This window comes from Microcaecilia unicolor, chromosome 14 (assembly GCF_901765095.1).
Source record: "Microcaecilia unicolor chromosome 14, aMicUni1.1, whole genome shotgun sequence".
Classification (NCBI taxonomy): Eukaryota; Metazoa; Chordata; class Amphibia; order Gymnophiona; family Siphonopidae; genus Microcaecilia; species Microcaecilia unicolor.
Genome location: NC_044044.1, coordinates 33,323,716 through 33,336,203, shown reverse-complemented (window position 1 = coordinate 33,336,203; position 12,488 = coordinate 33,323,716). Strand labels below are relative to the sequence as shown.

The following is a 12,488-nucleotide window of genomic DNA, read 5'->3' as shown; positions in this document are numbered from 1 at the left end:
AAGGTTGAGATATGTTCGAGAAGATTTGGACCAGTTCAGTCAGGAAAGAGGGGCACATTAAAAAAAAAACAAACAAAGCTTGGAATGGGTAACTTCTGAAATTACTCAGATGTTTTGAATTTATGTTATTGTGGGGGTTTTTTCCCCAGAGGAAAGGATAATCTAAAACAAGGAATCGTTGGTGGAGTCTTCAACAGGGGTAGAGTGAGGAGTAAGAGACGTATTCCTTTGGACCCACCCAGTGTATACAGGTCATGCAGAAGGTCCTCCGTTAAATTCCCAAACGTCACTAAATATAAGAAGTACATAAGCAGTCAAACACAGTGAACAAAAAAAAACCCCACACAGCTTTCACTAGGAAGTAATTTCGAATCAAACCAAAGCAAATCAGTTCTTGTATACCGCTAATATCCCCTTTCCTGGGTTCAGTGCAGTTTACGTTCTTGGTGTAACGGTGCAGAAACTATTCGAGAGTATATAAGTAATAAACGAGCATTTTAGGACAGTCCAGAAGCAGTAACTATAGTAATGAATGCATGAAACAGGAGAACAATTTTAGGACGAACAAGTGTCCCTGCCCCCACAAGTTATCATCTAAACGAGAGCCTGAGGAGAAGGTGGGATGTGATGCAGGGTCACTTGCAGTCCGTACCAGCTTTGGGATCTGCAGGTGTCACTGCTCTGACTGTGCTGTTGATGAGGGCGTAGGGAAAGCTCCCTGGAAGAGGGGTGTAGAGTAAATTGCTGGGCACATTTGGCAAAGCTGACTGATGTTATTGAGGTAGAGTTTCAGTGCTTTTGCCACTGGTTGGCACTCTTTCATTTTTGCCCTGGACTCCAGTGTGGCCAATGCTGGCCTGAAGTCACCTGTGCTGTACCCTCTCTTCCATGAACTGCAAGAAACACCTGAGCCCTGCAATCCCCAAATCACCTCTAACATCTCAGATTACAGTTTTGATTTTTTTTTTTTTTACCCTGAGTTGTTATAAAGCAGTGGAGTTGCCTTAGTCCTGGAGAAAACCTGATCCTTACTGGTTCTTATGCCTTTTACTTGGCCATGAGAAGGATTCTCTCGTGGGGGGGGGGGGGGGGGGGGGGGGGGAGTGTCTCCAAAGGGATTAAGTTTTGTTCCTGCCATGACAGGAAAGAGCCTCCCTCCTAAGCCAGGGAATGTGGAGTGTGATCTCAGACTCTCATATTTACTGCTAACGCTGGCTGTAGTGTTTGCATTGGGCCAAAGGCAGCTTTCCTCTGGAGTTCATGTATAGATGAACCTGGAAATTCCTTTTTAATCAAGTCTGGGGCACCAAATACAGCAGGAAATATTTCTATATCTTTCTGCCAGATTGTCTTGGCTTCTGACTGCATTTAGGATCTTCCCTCTCTCCAATTGATTGTAGGAATGACACGTCTATAATCAACGCTGTTCGGGGTTTGTTTGTTTGTTTTCATGCATCCTCCAGCTTTTCATTGATAGGATTGAGATGTCCCAGGTCATCATAACCTCTTCATTTTCCACAGTTCTCTTAGGGTCATGATCCCATTGCTTTCCCAGTACAGTGTTTGCAATGAATGAGACGCGCCACCTTGTGCCTTTCGGTATAAAAACTTTCTGCCATCAGCACTTTGCTGCCAGCAAAGAGGTGAGTAACTGTTCCCAGCTCTTTGGACCACTGTCAACCATCTCACCTGTAATCCGCTGTCCTGGGCCTGCAACTACTGACCTCTCCTCCTTAGATTTCACCTCTTCTTAACCATCCGCATATTATTCCTAAAGTAACACTTTATATTTCCTACTGAATTTGTTGCCGATCTCCTTCTTTAAAAAGCTTCCTCTCCTGTTTTGCATACTCCGTTGGTTTCACTCATTCCTTCTGCTCACCGGAAAGCTTGCCCGAGTTTAATGATGGAACTAGATTCTAGACGCTTTCTCAACTTGTGCTGATCCCGTAAAGAACTGTTATTATACTCCTGTAATTACAAAACAGAATAATTTCATTACATTGGAGGAGGCTGTAGAAATACAATACTTAAAGAATTCATTATTCTCCACACTTCAGTATTTTGAAACAGTTTCTGTATCTCTGGTTATTGCCCCTGCTTTTCCCCTCCTGCCTCTCTCTCTCCCCCCCCCCTCAGCAGTTCCTGTATCTCTGGTTATTGCCCCTGCTTTTCCCCTCCTGCCTCTCTCTCTCCCCCCCCCCCCCTCAGCAGTTCCTGTATCTCTGGTTATTGCCCCTGCTTTTCCCCTCCTGCCTCTCTCTCTCCCCCCCCCCCCCCCTCAGCAGTTCCTGTATCTCTGGTTATTGCTCCTGTTATTCCCCTCCTGACTCTCTCTCTCCCCCCTCAGCAGTTCCTGTATCTCTGGTTATTGCTCCTGTTTTTCCCCTCCTGACTCTCTCTCTCCCCCCTCAGCAGTTTCTGTATCTCTGGTTATTGCCCCTGTTTTTCCCCTCCTGACTCTCTCTCTCCCCCCTCAGCAGTTCCTGTATCTCTGGTTATTGCTCCTGTTTTTCCCCTCCTGCCTCTCTCTCTCCCCCCCTCAGCAGTTCCTGTATCTCTGGTTATTGCCCCTGTTATTCCCCTCCTGCCCCTCTCTCTCTCTCCTCAGCTGTTCCAGGCAGTTCTTGTATCTCAGATTATTTCCCCGCTCCCCCCCCCCAACCCCTCTTTCTCCACTCTGGTTATTGCCCCTGCTTTTTCCTGCCCTGCCGCTTCCCTCCCACCTTCTCCTTGGCAGGTTCCCCGTCCTTTACACAAATGCTCGGTCTCAGCTGTTTGCACAAGGAGGATCTTGTGCTAAACCCCAAATATTTGTCGGACAACTTGCTTTAAGCTCTTAGGGGGAAGGGGATTAAATGTTAATATCTGATCCACAGTGTACACAGTCAGTAGTAAATTCTCTCACGCTTCTTATAATCAAAACCACTCTTAGCAAGCCAGTCACTATGAAGGTCCTTTATCACCGTGCAATCTCCTACTCTGTCCCCAAGCTCTCTTTGGAGACAACCCTGTTATCCAGAGAGGTGCAAGCAGTGTGTTGTTACTAGCAAAAAGGGTGCGGTACTCAAATGCTAAGGCCACCCTTCAGGGGTGAGGTGATCACTGAGGGACCCACCCCACAATAGCCAGTCACAGAATCTATGACAAGGCAGAATTGGTGTGTAGAGCCTCAGCTCTTTCATTAAAACTTGGGGTCCATGGGTCAGTTTTAGCAGACAGTGGAAAAGTTGCCGGTACTCAGTACCCCTAAGTACCCCCTCAAAAAAAGCCCTGGGTGCAAGTGAACCATACACTCAGTGCAACCAGTTGGCTCATGATGGCAGTACAAGAATCAGTTAGTTCTCCACGGACAAGCGGGATGAATCAGCCACACAGGGGTGACATCCTCTGATGAAGCCTTGGGCTGATAGGTCCATCCAGAGCATGGTCAGACGATGTCACTCACGTGTGGCTGACTTATTCTGCTGTCCATGGAGAACCCCCTGTTACAGGTAAGTAACTACACAATTCTGTTCCTCTTGTGGAGAGTCTCTGCATTGCACAACTGCTCCCAGGGGGCACTTCTGCCCCTTAATGTGGCTGCTCTCAGGGGACACTGTCTCCTATGTTGCTCTGCCAGGTGCACAGAGATGGCGTGGAAAGATAATAATTAATGCAGCATCAATTTTAAATGATAGCAGGTTGTCTGGGGGACGGGGGGGGGGGGGGGGGGGGGGGGGGGGGGGGGGGATGGGATTTACCAGCAAAAAATGGCTCCTGGGCCAGACACTTGCTTGACTTCAATGTAGTTTCACATTGTTCTTCAAACCCCACAGAGATGCAGATTCTGAAAAGCAGCTAAAAACCCCAGTCATGGCTTCCAGCCTTCTGACAATGGCTCTGCAGTTTCTCAGCAACATGTGATCATCTGTGGATTTGGATGGATGACTTCCACTGAAGCACAGAGATGGGCACTTGGGAAGATGAAAGAGAGAATGGCTGCAAGAGCTAATTTGGGAACTGAGCTGAAACTCAAAGCAAAATCATTACACAAAAGGTTTCAGCCCCTCTGCCTGTTCCTGAACCTCCTAGCCTAGAGGTGACAGGCTCTGTATCCCTGTGTCCATCCCCTGAGCCCTAGAGGTGACAGGCTCTGTATCCCTGTGTCCATCCCCTGAATCCTCCAGTCCTAGAGGTGACAGGCTCTGTATCCCTCTGTCCATCCCTTGAACCCTCCAGTCCTAGAGGTGACAGGCTCTGAATCCCTGCATCCATCCCCCGAACCCTCCAGTCCTAGAGGTGACTGGCTCTGAATCCCTGTGTCCATCCCTTGAACCCTCCAGTTCTAGAGGTGATAGGCTCTGAATCCCTGCATCCATCCCCCAAACCCTCCAATCCTAGAGGTGACAGGCTCTGTATCCCTGTGTCCATCGTCTGAGACCTAGAGGTGACAGGCTCTGAATCCCTCTATCCATCCCCTGAACCCTCGTCTCCTAGAGGTGACAGGCTCTGTATCCCTCTGTCCATCCCCTGAACCCTCGACTCCTAGAGGTGACAGGCTCTGTATCCCTGTGTCCATCGTCTGAGACCTAGAGGTGACAGGCTCTGAATCCCTCTATCCATCCCCTGAACCCTCGACTCCTAGAGGTGACAGGCTCTGTATCGCTGTGTCCCCTGACCTCTTCAGTCCTTAGATGTGATAGGCTTATAGTGTATGATGAAAAATGATTTCCAGATGAAAACCGGATGGAAAGCAACATTGCAGAGTAGCTGGTGGGCTCTAGCCCTAGAGTGTGAGAAAGTGCTGTGAATAGGTCCTTGTAGTACAAGGAGATCCAGCAAGCTTAAAAAATTAAACATACATTAAGTGAACTGTAAGTGCTCAGATTAATTCTGTGGACACTCGGCTAACCACAGCCATTTTTCCGTTTACAGGAATCAGGGCTGGTGCCAGGGTATCGGGTGCCCTGTGCCAGATGGTGTTTACATACTTTTCTTGGCCAGAACACTATTTTAGCAGGTCCAGGTGACAGAATCCCGGCCCACCTTTCCTCCCAATGCTGCTACTGCAGTCTCAGCTTCCCATCCAACGTGTGTAGGTCACGTTATAGAGTTCCCTAGATCTGCACAGGCCAATGATAGTTGGGTTTGTTTTTTTCTTGTTTTGACTGTAAATGAGGATTTTATGACTACATCTGGGATTGTAACCCATACTTTGAGAAGCCCTGCAATAGGTAATCTTCAGCTTTGCACCAACCCCGATAAACTTTCGAGAACCTAATGAGTATTAAGTACAACAGTGAGTGTTAGCAGTGAATTTAAAAGGCTGGAATCAAACTCCACATACTGTGGCTTGACATGGTATGTGCAAAATGAACCCATGTGGAGAAATTGTCCCCCTAAAAACCTTTATGCTCCTTCCCCTGACATTTTGATAACTGAACTCAGTTATCCCTGTGGATTAAAGTCCACACGGATGGTTCTTTGAGTCTATCAGGGTCTATTGCTTTGCTCTGACTGCAGCTCCTGTTTGTCTAACGCAGGCCTTCTCAACCTAGTCCTCAGGGCAGACAAGTCCCTTCGGGTTTTCTGAATATCCACAATGAATATGCAACAGATAGATTTGCATGTCATTCTAGCTCATGCGTATTCACTGTGGACATCTTGAAGACCTCATGGCACATGGTGTGCCCTGAAGACTGGGTTGAGAAGGCCTGGTCTAATGGATAAGCCGCCTTGCAGTGAGTCCTTGCCGAGTTGCCTCTGTATGTGACCTCAGTTTTTAGGTCTCTCTTGTCCTTTAATCTCAACCTGTCCCTTGCTTTCTCTTTCTCACTCTCTCTGGCCCCTTTGGGCTCTCTCTAGCCCATTTACTTTGCCTTTTCCTCTAGTGGTTAGGGTGGTGGACTTAGTTCCTCAGTTCCCCAGGACCAGAGTTCGATTCCCACTTCAGGCACAGGCAGCTCCTTGTGACTCTGGGCAAGTCACTTAACCCTCCATTGCCCCATGTAAGCCGCATTGAGCCTGCCATGAGTGGGAAAGCGCGGGGTACAAATGTAACAAAAAAAACCCCATTTGCTGCTGCCCTCCATGACTGGCTGTTGTATTAAATATAGGAAATTCTCTGGTAAGAAACCAACATGGGACGGTGTATTAAAAAGTTGTTGGGAGGGCACTAATTCCTACTTCCCCTCTTCCAGCATATTTCTACTTACCCCAAGCAGTTCCTGGATCTCTCCTTCCTTCTCCCATCCTAGGATTAGACACTAATCCCTCCATATGCAGAACAGCCCAACAACAGAAGGTCTGTTTGCCAACCATCACAGAACTGTATCCAGATCGATCATCTCCTGATCCCAGGGCGCTGTCAGCATGGGTGGAGTCTCCTGCCACCTTCTGCTATAAATGCAGCTGGAGCTCATGGTATGAATCTAGAAGCAGGGAGCCCTCGTTCAGCTAAGCCCCCTACTTGGTGATCAGAGGTGACCATGCACATCATTCTCATCCTCCCTGCCCTCTTGGCCATGGGGATGGCCTCCCCTTTGGTCAGAAAAAGTAAGTCAAACCTGATGAGAGACCATTGTATTTCCAGCTTTCCAAGTCACAGAAGGGTAGAGGACATGGGGTGAGGACTGATAGGAGGGGGCAGGATAATGGTTATTATTGGGCGTGTAGAAGACATGGGGTGAAGAGTGATAGGAGGGGGTAGGGTGATGGTTATTACTGGGAAAATAGAGAACAGGTGTGAGGATATTATAATGCCGTTGTATCGCTCCATGGTGCGACCGCACCTTGAGTATTGTGTTCAATTCTGGTCGCCGCATCTCAAGAAAGATATAGTAGAATTGGAAAAGGTGCAGCGAAGGGTGACAAATGATAGCAGGGATGGGAAGACTTCCCTATGAAGAAAGACTAAGGAGGCTAGGGCTTTTCAGCTTGGAGAAGAGACGGCTGAGGGGAGACATGATAGAGGTATATAAAATAATGAGTGGAGTGGAACAGGTGGATGTGAAGCGTCTGTTCACGCTTTCCAAAAATACTAGGACTAGGGGGCATGCGATGAAATTACAGTGTAGTAAATTTAAAACAAATTGGAGAAAATCTTTCTTCACCCAACGTATAATTAAACTCTGGAATTCGTTGCTGAAGGCGGTTAGCTTGGCAGAGTTTAAAAAGGGGTTGGACGGTTTCCTAAAGGACAAGTCCATAAACCGCTACTAAATGGACTTGGGAAAAATCCACAATTCCAGGAATAACATGTCTAGAATGTTTGTACGTTTGGGAAGCTCGCCAGGTGCCCTTGGCCTGGATTGGCCGCTGTCATGGACAGGATGCTGGGCTCGATGGACCCTTGGTCTTTTCCCAGTGTGGCATTACTTATGTACTTATACAGTGAGGAGTGATAGGAGAGGATGGGGTGAGGATTATTAGTAGGAATGAACGGGACAGTGTGATAAGTCACAGGAGGAGATGGAAATCGGACTGTTGGCTCTCCTATACAAATGATTATTAAAGACTGATTGTGTGGGCTTTCTGCATCCTGAAACCCCTAATCTCCTCTCATTTGTTGACCTTTGAGGCAGTGCCTTTATTTCACCAACAGAATGCCCAAAGAAATAATTAACATAATATGCTAATTAAGAAACAGTGCTTGGGATGCAAGCAGTATACCCAGCAAATGAGTTCAGGATCCTGAGATGGAACTGATTGTTTTCATCTCTGGCATCATTAATACTGATCATAAATCATCAAGAAACTTTGGAGGGAACGGTGGGATTGGAAACTGGGTCTGCTCTGTCACAGCTCTGAGTGACTCCCCAGTGGAATTCAGAGTGAGAGATGGTGTCAGCTGTGGGATTAAGGTCATTCTTTTTTAAAGACACATGTGCCTCGTATCCTCAGCTGCAGTTGACACCAGAGGGGTATATCTTAAAGGCGCATGCCTCACACCCTAGCAGAGTACGAGTGTTGCTCTGACTTACGTTGCGCTGCTCAGCAGATTTTGTACTTTCCATAACAGAACTAGATAAGACGGTGGGCTGCTGATGGCTTTTGAGAACTCAGAAAGCAGCTGCACCTCCAGGCGTCTTTCTCCCTGGAGAACCTGAGTGACACGTGTACTGAATTTCTTTGCGGGTCTTGGGATCTCACTGTCCCATGGGGAGTAATTTACTTTCACAATAATTTGGTTTCTCATTTCAGGGGAAGCAGAGACTCCTTCTGCTCAGGATGAAACCAGTACAGGTGATAATCATGACATTCCTCATATTACATCATTTTATTTACTAATTGCAATCAAATTTCAATATACACATTTTTCTCTCCCTAGTCTCTGTGCGCATTTAGCCTGATGACAAGTGCTTCTCCTTGTAAATGTACAAGTTGAAAAGTGCACACCTAGAATCTGTCAAACTGACATGTTTCCCATGTCTCCATTTCCCAACTTAGAGATAAAGTGTGTCTCATTAGAGTGACAGCAGCTGTATGAGGAGTGTGTCTGTGTGTATCTGCGTGTGCCTCTATAGCCGTGTGTTTGCTCCTATCTGTACAGAGGGACAGACAGATGGGGCTAGTGCTGGGCAAGACTTCTACGGTCTGTGCCCTGAAAAAGACAGATACAAATCAAGGGGCTGGTGGTTGGGAGGCGGGGCTAGTGCTGGGCAGACTTATATGGTCTGTGCCCTGAAAAAGACAGATACAAATCAAGGGGCTGGTGGTTGGGAGGCAGGGCTAGTGCTGGGCAGACTTCTATGGTCTGTGACCTGAAAATGGCAGATACAAATCAAGGTCAGGTATACACATAAAGCAGCACATATGAGTTTATCTTGTTGGGCAGACTGGATGGACCGTGCCGGTCTTTTTCTGCTGTCATCTACTATGTTACTATGTATGAAGGGATGGTGACTTGCTAAGAGATGCTATTACTTGGGTGAACCACACCTAACAGTGAGCACTGTAAGTTTAACAAGGTTGTCTATTTACTTTTTAAGGTTACACCCCGTTCACCACTCCTCTTTCTTCAGGTAAGCGGAATTGTGTGCCTGAGAGTGACAGTGACAGTGACAGTGAAGGGTCCACCTTGAAAGAAGTCAAGCCCCTTAGCTTGCAGATGGGGTGGTGAGGGCAGGAGGGAAACCAAGCCTGTCCCTTTGGCCAGACAAAATGAACTTTGTTAACGATTGTCCTGTGTTTTTCTTCCTTCCCCAGCGAAAATTTGTAAGTACCATCTGACATTTCTTCTCTTCATCTGTAATATTTTAAAACTGCTGCTCTCCTGCCCCTGTGAGACCCATATCACCTTTGACAAAACAAAGACCAAATGACCAACCTTGTGCAGGTAACATTCAATACAGAGGGTTTCTGGATGACGAGTGAAGGGAGGGGTGTCAGGTTTGACCTAAGTAGGTGTGTGAAGGTGGGTGTGGGGGGGGGGGGGCATGGAGGTGGAAGGCAGCCAAACTGTGATGGATAAGGAGAGAGATCTTTAAGTGGCCTTGCTCAATGGCTGGCAGCTGAGATATATCCTTGGCAGTGTGGACAGCAATAAATGGACAGATGGGTGGAAGGTCTAGAGGCATGTGTGCCTGTGATTCATGAGAAAATTCCAGTCATTTGGGATGTCTCGGGTTCTGGCCACCCGCAGGAGAGCTGGCCAAGTTTGAATGGCTGCATCTGCGAAATACTGCCTAAGATCGTTGACCACGTTCATTGATTTGAAAATGTTTGAAGTCTCTCTTCTCCCCTTTTTCCTCTTTTAGATGCAGATTACTTCGATGACCTGTACTTCAATGGTGAGTCCCAAGTCTTTCTCACGCCTGGCCTGGTCTTTCCCTCATTCCTGTGTAGTTAGGGTAGAAGCATATTCTCAGTGTGGTTTAGCCCACCGTTGGGTGGCACTGATCACATGGAAGAGGAGAACGTTTCACTGCATTATGGTCCTCTTGGGGCCTCCTATGGGTTTTCTCCAAAAGCTTGGGGACATGGGGAGTAGAGTTCTCCAATGCTCAGCTGGGATGTAGAATTACTAAAGCAGACGGAAGTTTTCTGATGAAGAGAGAACTGAAAGTGGGGAGGTTGGGGGGGGGGGGGGGACGGGAGACTGAGAGGAGAATTGGAATCAGGGGAAGGTGCCCAAGATCTTTCAACTATACCCATAGACATTTCTGAACTCCTTTCTCATATTAGGTCTGAAACATGATTCAGATACAGAAAACACAGAGACCTTAAATGAGCATCCTGAATTTGGTAAAATATTTGCAGCTTGTTCCTCTCTTCTCTCTCTAAAGGACAAATCAGGGGGTACAAGATTCCCAGGACATAGCCATAGGTGATTCTGAATTTCTTCTTTTCCACATTAGATCTGGAAGATCACTCGGCAGGAACAAAAGAGGGCTACGATGAAAGTTCTGGTGCTGGTAAGATGGCCACAATCTCTCTCTCTCTCTCTCGACCATATCTCAGTGTATTTCCAACACAGTCTGTGCTATGGAATAGAACAAAAGGATTATTCTATCACTGACAATTCTGAATTTCTTCTTTTTGAATTCGATCTGGAAGATCACTCAGCAGACACAGAAGAGGACTACAATGAAAATTCTGGTGCCGGTAAGACGCTTCTCTCTGTATCTGTCACTCTAAACCAGTGGCCATGTTAGATTAGTCCAGAAAGTCACTGCTCGGTGCCTTTGATAGAATTATCCACAGCACAGACACCCTGACAAACACACTGATTTATGGTTTAGGGTCAGTGGTTCCCAAACCCTGGGCCTGGAGGCATCCTAGCCGGTCAGGTTTTCAGGATATCCACAATAACTGGATGGGATGCCTTCATGACCAGGTTTGGGAACCACTGACCCTAAACCATAAATCAGTGTGTTTGTAAGGGTGTCTGTGCTGTGGATAATTCTATCAAAGGCACCGAGCAGTGACTTTCTGGCAGTTTGTTTGCCAAAGCATCTTCTAAATTACAGTGTATTTGATGATCTGCATACAGTGGGCAGAACTGAAGTTGGTTCAAGGTCATGCTTGTAAAGGAATTTTAAGACTGGGAATATTAATAACTGCTGAGGTCAGTTTTGCATAAACATTTGGGTTGTATTAGTACCCTTCCTTTTCTTTTTAAGATTTTTGCAGTGCAGCTTTAATCCATGAGGAGAGAAGTGGTATATAAATCCCCTTTTAATGACATGAAATTAAGTCTGTGTTGTAGAATAGAACTGGTGGTCATACACTGCGTTTTTACACTGGATTTTGTATTTACTCCTTAAGGTTACAACTCAGTCACCATCCCTCCTGGTAAGTAGAGTGAAATACTGACAGGTCTTCTTCCTTGGCTCCTTAGCATAGATGGAGGACATTAGCCCTTGAATTCTATAAAAGTGCACAATTTAATTAACAAGCTAATTAGCACCGATAATTGGCTTTTTAACAAGCAATTATCGGCACTAATTAGAATTAGTTAAATTTTACGCGCTAGTCAAAAAAGGGGGCATGGAAATGGGAAGGTGATGGGCGTTTGCACCACGTTTCAATCGATGGAAATGGCTGCGCCTACATGTAGTCACAGTTCTGCACCTAACTTTAAGCGCGGTTTATAGAATTGTGCTGAGCATTTTTTTTTCGGCGCCATATAAAGAATTTAGCCCTATATGAGCCTAGACAGCCTTACTTAGTCCCACACTCGTGACAATATTGTTCAGTGTTGTTTTTTTTTTTTTCTTTCTTTCTTCCTTCCTTCCCTGACGCCAACATTCTTCAGAGACATCAACCTGTACGTATTTTCTTACATTTCTAGAACTTGACATTAATTTTCATGTTTTGATAATGTCACACATCTAAGTAGTTTACAAGGAAATGTAAAGGCGAAGGATGGGAGGGAGGGAAAGCAACGAGCAAAGAGCAGAAGGGGAGGTTGCAGCAAGAAATGGAAGACAAGAGTAGAAGGAAAAAGGCATCATCAGTGCTCATAGGATACCTCTCAAGAGCACTCTCCAGTCATGGCTGCCAACAGGAGAGTCAAATGTCCCCCTAAGGTGCAGGGGAGTTCTCCAGTAACTCAGTTTCAATCTACTGGGAATCCGTGCCTATCCCATGCAACTGAAACTGTGATATTGCAGCAGGACTCTCTGAGGTTGGACCGCTGGGGCCTGCACAATGCCAATAAACATGAGAGGGGTCTTGCTGGGTCAGACCACTGGTCCACTCAGCCCAGAGGTCTTTTACCTTGACCAGTCCAGGTCACTTGGAGGTAACCAGAAGATCCTGAGGAGTGAATGCTTCCCAGCTACTCACTCCCAGAAGTAAGAGAAGCAATTCCCCCAGTCTCCCTAAGAGACCTGTTCTCCAGATGCTTCCAGGGAGGGGAATGAGCAAAACACTTGTAAAGTAGTCTGTCTTTAACAAGTCCAAGATTGGGCTGCATCTCAAAAAAAGCCAGTAGGCAGTATTTCAAAACCTCTTTCATGGTCCTGACAATAATTCCAAACTGTTTATTTCTTCCTAAGATG

The 12,488-nt window shown here is 46.4% G+C and overlaps 1 protein-coding gene across 4 annotated transcripts in view; it reads right to left on the bottom strand.

Moving 5' to 3' along the window:
* LOC115458046 (multiple epidermal growth factor-like domains protein 11) overlaps positions 1–12,488 on the bottom strand; it is a 65,028-nt gene that overhangs the window by 12,866 nt on the left and 39,674 nt on the right. For 2 of the 4 annotated variants that reach the window (XM_030187829.1, XM_030187830.1), the window contains one exon: positions 1,883–1,971. The exons of the other annotated variants lie outside the window; for them this stretch is intronic. The gene's annotated coding sequence lies outside the window, so the exon portion shown is untranslated. The remainder of the gene's footprint in view (positions 1–1,882; positions 1,972–12,488) is intronic. 4 annotated transcript variants of the gene reach the window in all.